This window comes from Piliocolobus tephrosceles, chromosome 5 (genome assembly GCF_002776525.5).
Source record: "Piliocolobus tephrosceles isolate RC106 chromosome 5, ASM277652v3, whole genome shotgun sequence".
Lineage (NCBI taxonomy): Eukaryota > Metazoa > Chordata > Mammalia > Primates > Cercopithecidae > Piliocolobus > Piliocolobus tephrosceles.
Window position 1 is genome coordinate 2,831,475 of NC_045438.1, and position 10,010 is coordinate 2,841,484.

General features: G+C 34.2%; 1 long non-coding RNA gene across 1 annotated transcript in view; it reads right to left on the reverse strand.

Moving 5' to 3' along the window:
• The window catches only part of LOC111547283, a 337,398-nt gene that overhangs the window by 39,061 nt on the left and 288,327 nt on the right, over positions 1 to 10,010 (reverse strand). The window contains exon 5 of the long non-coding RNA XR_002733077.1: positions 5,904 to 6,075. This is a non-coding gene — a long non-coding RNA (uncharacterized LOC111547283). The remainder of the gene's footprint in view (positions 1 to 5,903; positions 6,076 to 10,010) is intronic.

A 10,010-nucleotide genomic window follows, 5' to 3' on the forward strand; every position in this document is an offset into this window, starting at 1 on the left:
TATATAACATTATGTTATATGTTAATATTATATATATTATAGTTATATTATATATTATTATATTATTTATAATAAAATATAATTATACATTAATATATTTAATTAATATGTAATATATAAATATAATAAATATTAAAATATATGTATGATATAATTATATATTATGATTATATTATATATTATATTATATTATACATAATATATAATTATATAATATATGTAATTGAGGTGTTGCTTTGTGAATATTTCTGTCAATAATAATTTTTTCCATTTAAAAAACATGCCTCAGAAGATTTAAATGTCAAATTTATAGACTAGATACCGGCCTGAGTTTACACATGAAGATGACATACATAAAAAGTAGAAACTTGCTCAATGTGGCAAACCTACAAAATCATGCAACTGGCTAGAACACAGATATTGGATTAATTAATTTTTTGATGCATACATTTATTCAATACTATTTATCATAAAAAACATTGTTCTAGGTCCACAGAATATTGTGGTGGTCAAAACAGAAAAAGCACTTCTCTAATGAAGCTTACATTCATGTTTAGACATTATAAAATACTTTCACTATAATATGGTTCTTCCAAGCTTTTTAAAAACCTGTGAAATATAACATGTATGTATATCTATGCACATGTATATACATAATATATAATTATAATATATAGTATATATTTTACTTAATAAAAATAAGTAAAATATTTTTACTTATTTTATTATAAATAGTATGATAAATAGTAATGAATAAGTGTATGCATCAAAGAATAAATTAATCCAATATCTGTGTTGTAGCCAGTTCCATCATTTTGTAGGTTTGCCACATTGAACAAGTTTCTACTCTTTATGTATGTCATCTTCATGTATAAACTCAGGCCAGTATCTAGTCTATAAATTTTTGACATTTAAATCTTCTGGGGAGGGATAGCATTAGGAGACATACCTAATGTAAATGATGAGTTAATGGGTGCAGCACACTAACATGGCACATGTAAACATATGTAACAAACCTGCACATTGTGCACATGTACCCTAGAACATAAAGTATGATAAAAAAAAATAAAATAAAAATAAATAAATAAATAAATAAATAAATAAATCTGAGGCATGTTTTTTAAATGGAAAAATTATTATTGACAGAAATATTCACAAAGCAACTCCTCAATTAAGCAGAATGATTGAAGAATAAAGAAAATCTTCCTTGTTTAATACTGGTCTTTATAATATTCTAAAATGTATTCAATAGTTTCTTGCCTTGTAGGGATAATATGCTAAACAGAATGTTTTATGATCAAGAATGGCACAGTACTTTTGTTAGTATATTAATTTTCTATTGCTTCAAAACAAATTACCACAGATTTATAGCATATACCACCATGAATGTACTAGCTCACAGTTCTGTAGGTCAGAAGTCAGATGTCACCTGGCTGGGTTCTCAGCTAAGGACTCACAAGGTTAAAATCAATGTGTTAGACAAGGTTCTTTGCTTGAAGGTACAAGACAAAATCTATTTTTTAAGCTTATTCTCATTTTTGACAGAATTTAATTTCTTGACTTTGTAAGACTCAGTTCCCTGTTTTCTTGCTGGCTATCAGTCAGAGGTACTCTTAGAGAAGGCCCACATTCCTTGCCTTGTGGTCCCCACCATCTTCAAATCAGTAATGGAGCATGAAATTCTTCTCATGCTTTGAATCTCTGACTTTTTCTTCTGCCATTAGCCAGAGAAAACTCTGCTTTTAAAAGTGTCATGTGATTCCCTTCGGTTTTTATTTCCTTTCTTGTTCAGACCACTAGATAAATCTCCTTATCTTAGCATCAACTATTCCATTAACATAATCTTTTATGTTATTTTTACCACCAAAGTAAAAATACAATTCACCATTCCAGAGATTTCTGCAAAGGAGGAACATCAGTTGGGGGAGGGGATGGGAAATCTTGGGGATCATCTTAGAATCCTGCCTCCCACAGGTGTGCTTATCAATGATTACCACATATTAACCAAATAAGCCAAGGAAGACTGAATGACTAAGTACTTTCAAGGCGTCTAGTAAGCACTGCTTTAAGGAAAAATAAACAAAACCAAACATTTGTATCAACTTAGTTTCTTAGCTTTTGGTGGCTCTACTACAGTGATTTTCAAACTTATGAAAGTTATGACTCACGAATAGGTTTTTACAACCTATTAGTGAGTCATAAAATCAATTTAATGAAACCAACCTATTTTTAAGTTAAAATTCTAAAAGAGAAGGGAAAAGAATTATCACAGAGTAACTGGGTGAGTGTGATCATGAGTTTATTTGAAATGTTGAAATCAATCTAAAAAATGTCTCTGGTTGGGAGAAACCCTCTATAATCATGTTTTTTTCACTTATATGTATATGCATCTATCTAAGGGGATATACCTAGTGTTCAGAAAACTTTGAAAGCCACTAATCTAGATTATAAAGAACTCTATCACTGATGTGCAAAGCCTTTAATCAGTATTATCCTTAGTATCATGTCTAACATTCATTTGCACTATGCTAGAACGTACATTCAAGAGCTCTAAAATTCTGTGCTCTTCCAGCATTAACTTATCCTATTCTTTCTTAAATAATTTTTGTATCTTCAGTTTCTAGTTGCTTTTGCATCAGCCAGCAGAGTTTTCAAGGCTTGCCCATATCTGGGTCTCTTAAAATTCACTGAGTTCAACTGGTCTTTAAATTAACAAGCATATTTTATTACAGCAACAGTAACATGTTTCCATTTCATTTTTACATTGTCTGAAGGACACTTATTATTAGTAGCAGGTCCTTGGGAGACAAGCATTCTCACTGGGCTTGTCTGTCCCTAGAAATCTTAGTAGCAGCCTAATTCCCCACACTACCATATTCAAGGTATTCACCTGACAGTTACTGAGTGCTTCCCCATAGATCAGCATGGGGCTCAGCCCTGGAGATTCACAGATGAAAAAAACTAGTCTCCGTGTTCAAGGTATTTATACATCTCCAACCTTGGAATGTACTTTTAAAAAATTCTGTTTCTTACTGTGCAAACTATTTGCTTTCCTCTCAGATTTACTTGTGTCTCATGGAATATGCTGTCTCTGGCTTTATTCTCCTATAGGGTAAATTTGGGTTTTAAGCAAATGATCAAGATATTTTCACCTACCAAGTCTCCCAATTTGCGTCGCCAGCCATCCTACAATACATATTGCAAAACTCAATAAATACCACCATTGTTTTCCAAAATATAATATTAACAAGTAACTAATCAAATTTCTAATGTGTGGGGGGATACTTTATCTTATCATCTTCAGGTTTTGGTGTTATTTGAAATCTTGAAATCAGACCGGAAAATGTCTAAATTGGAGGGGTAACTTCTATAATCATGTTAATTTTTGTAAGAAAGTATTAGGTATAAGTCCTCTTTAAAAGAGATGACAATAAGATTAGGATGCTTTCATACTCATTGTATGTGTTTATGTGTTTCTAAGACAAAAAGAAAGGGCAATTAACATTCCTTCCTCATCCATACATTAAAGATCATGTTGATCAATGTCTGGTTGAACAGAATGTTAAAGATTCAACTAAAAACTAAAACATAAGAATAATGTAGTACAGGCAATAAATTGGAATCAGTTTAACACTGGGTCACCATCAATACTGGAATTTCAATACAGATATGCCTAACCCTAATTTATTCCACTCACTGAACCAGAGCAGCAAGTCGGAGTTTTGCTACTTGGTAAGTCAAAGAAAAATAAGACTGTTAGGAGAGTTCCTTCCCCATAGAGCAGCTTGCCTAAGGTGTTCACACATATATCCACTGAAATTTAATCATTAAATGTAACACATTGCCAGAGAGATGAAAGGCAGAAAAGTAACACAGGTTAGTTAGATCTCAAGAGAAAGACCAACATATCAAAGCACTGTTAGAATACGAGACAGAAACCCAAAGGACAACATGAATACTGTTTTATACCAAGTAAATATTCCTATTTCCTAACTTCTACTTATTTAGCTAATCTTATATTACACAAAGAAGAATGTCAGTATACCAATTTCTTCTTATTTAATCTTCTCACATTCTCCACCACCACCCACCACACCAATATGACAGATGCTGTAAATTTTTAAAATAAAAATGGTCAAGATGGCAAAGTCTGACACAGTTGCTAGTGAGGGAAATAAGGATTGATTTTTTTCATCTGTCCTAGTATTTTATTTTTGAAATATATAGGAAATTGATGTTACTGGCAAGATAGACAAAAGGTCTACAGGAGACAATTTGAAGACCAGGCAGTCATGAGTGCTACATTGTCAAAAGCATGGTCACAAATTCAAGTATCTACAAGGCCACTCAGGTAAAGTAAGTAAGGCAGCTGGTCTAACACATGGGACCACATGGTAGGGAGTGGCACCACCCAGGAAAGTAGCTTCTCTGATAGGATGTGCAACACAACTCAACTTCATCAAGCCATTGCCATGAGGGAAGTGGCAAGAGTGGTACCAGGGCTTCTCATTTTTCAAAATAATCTGAAGGTCTGGAGAACTTTTTAAACAATCTCAATGTTTATCAAACTGAAAAGGACAAACAAAACCTACGTATAAGCTATTTGAGCTCCAAGGATGCTATATGTGACCTCTGTCCTGGAAGGAAATAATTACATGCATAAAGAACTGTTTGCTCTGTAATTTGGCTAAAATTTAAAAAAATATGACAAAGTTTTAGAACCACTGTTGTTTGTCATCATCAGCTCTGAGACATGACTCAGCTTCAGCTTATCCTTTTGGTTAAGGTTGATAAAAGGTTACACAAAACTGCCCTGAGAGTGCTTTATCATCATTAAAGAGGATCTGAAAGCCCTCAGGTCCTGGGGTCAATTTGGATATTAGTCTTAATGTTCAACAAGCCCTTGGAGCAAAACTAAACATTATAAATTAAAAACTCCTTAGAAAAGGCCATTATTTAATTCCCTAACCTTGGTGCATAACCTTAAGAGAGGGGAAAATATGGTTTCAACGTCTTTCTCCCATGTAAATGTCACTCAATTGTATCAGCATTTGAAGGGTATATTTGTGTTACCCCAGTACCTTCATGGCCTGAAATGTCAACACATAGTGAATAGCTCATTTCCAGCTGATATTTTAGCACTAATATGTTAAATGAAACCAAAGATTAATTTTTAAAACTCTCTTGCTCCCCATTAGGACAGATACAGCTTTAGGCTCTGCATTCACCTCTCAATCAATTGGATATTTTTCTTGATCACCCACTTATCCTCACATCAACCTGATCTAAGTTGTTTCTCAAATGTTTGAAGCTAATACAGACAGGAACTGAGCTCTGCTTAGCAGAGGTCCTCTGTTACCCTGCACTAAGTTGCCTTTCTTCAGCCCATCACAGAGCAATTTACTTGACATCCTCTCAACACAGTTGATTGGCAATGAACTTTGCCTCAGTGTTTTAATTGACTTTAGTCTTTGTCCTTGAAGCTGAGTAATGCCAGTGTTGCAGTTAAAACTTGCTAAGCTAGTTTAATTTGACCTCAATAGATGATCTGAATTTTAAGATCTTATAAACAAGATTCCTCCAACACTGTTAAATTTGGTCTGCCGTTCAGCATACTAGAAACAATTCCTATCACTTCATACTGCTTTGCCAAATGAGCCACTGACCATTTTCTACATTTTTGTAAAATCTCTCCTTTTCTAACAGTATGGCTCCAAAGGAAAGAAATTTCAAATGTTGCTTTTCACTATACTCCAAGTGAAGATTTATAGGATATAAAATATTAAAAGTTGTAGTCAGAAAAAGAAGGTGCAACAGATAAAGAAAGATGACTCTTCACTGAAGCTCATCAAATACTTAGTAGCACGTATTTTCTTCTCAAAAAATCAAATTTGCAACTATACCTCAACATCAAGCACTGCAGTCTGGCAAATTGCAATGGGCTCTCCGTTTGTATTATTGGCTTCCCTCTTCAACGGTTGAGGGTGAAGTGAGGTAGGCTGTCAGTTTCTCTAGGCTGTCAGTTTCAGTAACTCTTCTCCGTTGAGTCTAAAGAGTAATAGCAGATATATATCTCTATAGAAATAGAGATATACATTGCAAAGTGGATGAGTTATTCACCGCAAATCACTCATTATTTTCTACAGTACAAAATATAAGACTATACTATACAGAGATATAGATACATGTGTTTATGTTATATGCGCGTGTGGAGATCTGAGGGAAGAAATATAGAAATGTATAAGAAAGGCAGAAAGACAGAGAGAGAGAAACTCCAATGAGAACACAGTTTTAGGGGAAGGAGAGAAAACATGGGCATAGGAGTAAATAAAAATTAAATGGTGAACTTCTTTTCAGGAAGAAGCTTGCAGGTGTGAGATAGTCAGGATTCTATGCAATACTGGATGTACAAGGTTGATAGATTCCCGAGAGAGAGAAGGCTCAGCATAGACTTTCAGAAGGTAGGAAATGAAGGATCTCATCATACAGAACCAGATAGGGACTGCAGCACCAAGAAGGTGTCCTAGTGCGAAATCTCTTCGTATATAACCAACCTCAGAGGCTCACTCACTCAAGAGTTCACTAATATAATTGACTGAAAAGGGGGAAAATGGGAGTTTACTTCTCCCTATATTTTTAAGCTAATTTTAAGATATCATATTTTTGTGAGTTATGATTTTGTTGGTCTATGCCAGGAGCATTTGTTGAGATCTCTGAGTAGGGTCCTCGTTTTTGCTAAATTGAAAACTTAGCAAAGTCTTTCTTATAAGGAAGAAAGATAGATAAAAATATACATTTATTACCCATGAGACTGAGTTAGAGGGCACAGGTTATTTTGAGAACCATGAGTAACCTGCAAACTAAACCCAAGAATTAGGCAGATTTTACCACCTTGTTACAGGCAACACTAAACAACAGAAGCTCTCCTCCCTCCGGCTGGCATGGTGGAGAATTTTTCTTCCTGGGCCAGCTAGCCCCGAAGAGAAAGAAAAAGGTGGGACTGATGCAGAAATGAGCTTATTTTTCCCAAATTCTCTAATCAGGTAAACTACCCTTCTTTGCCCTAAGTAAAATGAATAAATAACTGGAGAAATAATGGGAACTATATTAATCAAGCTCTCCTAACATAGACATACATCGCAATGGAGTAGGGAGTCAGCATAGGCAAGTTACATTGAAAAATAACTGTCACTGACTTTATTGTAATAGACATTCCCACATATCACAAATAATGGAATAAAAGGATTTTGATAAGATTCTTTATCCAAGCCTTTTGTTCAGTAAATGGACAAAAAGACATTACACATAGAAACAAAAGATGAGTTAAGCCAGATAAAAAGAACTTCAGATAATCACACCTGTCTTTGGACAATTAGATATTAATTCCCACCAATTCTCTCTGAAACTACAAATTTTAGAATGTAGTTCAAGCACCGTCACCATTTTGCTGGGTCATAATGCCAACCAATACTCATCTGATCTGACAAGGAAAAAAAACACTGATTGTGCCCTGATATTTTCCTAATAAATTTACTAAGTTATCATTTTTAAGAACCCAAGGAGTCATTTTCAAGTGGAAGAGCATTAATTAGTAATTGAGTTATTTATTCACACCTCAAATCTGTCACTCCCTTGCACTGTGGCATTGGATACATCTGGGTCATTTTCCCTCATCTCTCATATTAAGGAGCTGAACAAGGTAATTTCTGAGGACTCTCAGATCTAAAGGTTTATACTCTGATACACATAATCATTTCTTATGTTACTATACATTCCCAATTATTTATAAATCAAGTTAAAATCATTTTGAAATATCTTCATATTTGATTATCTTTTTCTCAATATTTTCCCAGACTTCTATACTAGATTAAATACTGGATATCTTTTAGGATATCCTATATGAATATATCCTTTACTAAGTATACATATATATATATATATATATACTACATCCTATACTAGCAACATCAGAGTATCAGTTTCTTAGTTAATAATCTCTTAATGGTGTTTTTCAATGGCAAGTACTTAAACTTCCTTCAACACACACCTACGAAAAATTGTACTCTTCCTTCACAATGGTCTTATTTACACAGCAAGGGATATCAACACTGAAAATGAACACAAAAACAAATATAAGTCTTAGCCATGCCATTGTGCAAGAAATTACTCAAGTGAGTGATCAACAGAAATTTGTTACCAACACATAAGCTGATTGTTAAAACTGAATAAGCACTTAGGGAGAACTAGGTATTGAATAAATATGAACAAGAATATTAAATTATCCTTGTTACACTGCAGGAAGATTTGACAATAAGGATTTACCTTCCCCAAATATTTGGAGAGCATAAACTGATTAAAATGAAAATAAAGCACAAATCTAAATAAACAGCAAAACAAGGAAGTATGTAACGTATAATATTAAAGGTTTGGGTGCCATATTTGGAAATTTCTATGAGTTTTATCAGCATTTCTATTGGCAATATTCAGAAAACAAAGACTTAGACTTTTCAAATAATACACTATTCATGCTAGAAATAGCCTTTATTTTTGATTTTCATAAAGGAAGTCACCTATTTTCAAATATTTTCATTGCAGTACTTCAGTGGTCTGACTCCCAGAATACTTAGCTTTCTCACCACTCAGATCTCCCAGTGTGAGCTATTACGAATGATCACGTCACACTCAGTAGTCCTGGGCACCAAAATAATAAATTGGAATCATTCTGTGTTGATAACAAAACCATCTCAATTTTCTTTTTGTTACATTATATAAACTTTAAGCAAATATTTGTATTTTATATCTACAAACTTAAGTATTTGCATTGGGATCTTACTCTGCATTCACTTGATAACAGAGGGTATATGACTTTAGAATTACTGAAGAATAAAAAACAATCTTGTTAATTAGCCTGAGCCCTCATGCCCACAAATTATTCTGGGTCTTAATGTAGGCAGATAAAATGTCTTTATAATTATAGCACATTCTGTTGGTATCTTACTTGGCTAAGTTGCTGCTGTTCACTGATTTCAGACATCTCCACATAAAGATGTGGGTAAGTATGAGAAGAACTGATCAAGTATTTGCTGCCTGGAAGATCAATTGATCCTATCTGCAATGCTGAGTGAGTTCATTACATTTCCCTCCTTCAACACTATGCCCAGCACCAAAAACTGGTTGGAGAAGCCTACTAATGAGCACTCAAGTCCTTTTGAGTGATTGAAGACAAGGTGTGACTGAAAGAATTTTAGTTGAGGGAACTCTCAAAAGAATGCTGACGACCATGGAAGCTTGGATGACTCTTTCCTTTATAACACAAAAATTATTTTTTTCTCCATTCCTAATCCTAGTCAAAATGCAGGCTCTTGAGTCAGTGAAATGATATATATACAAAGAACAGTTATGCTAATCAGCTAATTAGTACACTCGGGCAATTAATATTATATGTAATGGTGTAAATGTCCAAAATGTAATACTTTTGCCATCATTTAACAGGCTCTTAATGAAGACCAGATAAGCTAGAGATCTCAGACTGAAGCGTCAACTGAATTTAAATTAGGAAAAAGCAGATTTAGCCTTTTAATAGCTCTGGCCAGTTCATAGAAGATGTTGCTGAAGTCATCCTAAATTTATTATAATAAAATGGGACTGGGTACGTCAGCATGTTTGTCATCTCTGAAAGCCAAAATAGTGCACTATCCCCCAACACAATAAAGTAAAGGAGCTGGAGAGTCATGCCATACTCATTGGAAGAACTAATTATTTTCCAAATTCTCTGCTCTTCATTTTAAGATATTATTCCAACTTTGGGAGGCTGAGGTGGGTGGATCACCTGAAGTCAGGAGTTCGAGACCAGCCTAGCTAACATGGCAAAACCCCATCTCTACTAAAAAGACAAAAACTAGCCAAGGTCATCCCACTGCACTCCAGCCTGGGCGACAGAGCAAGACTCCATCACAAAAAAGGAAAGGGAAGGGAAGGGAAGGGAAGGGAAGGAAAGGGAAGGGAAGGGA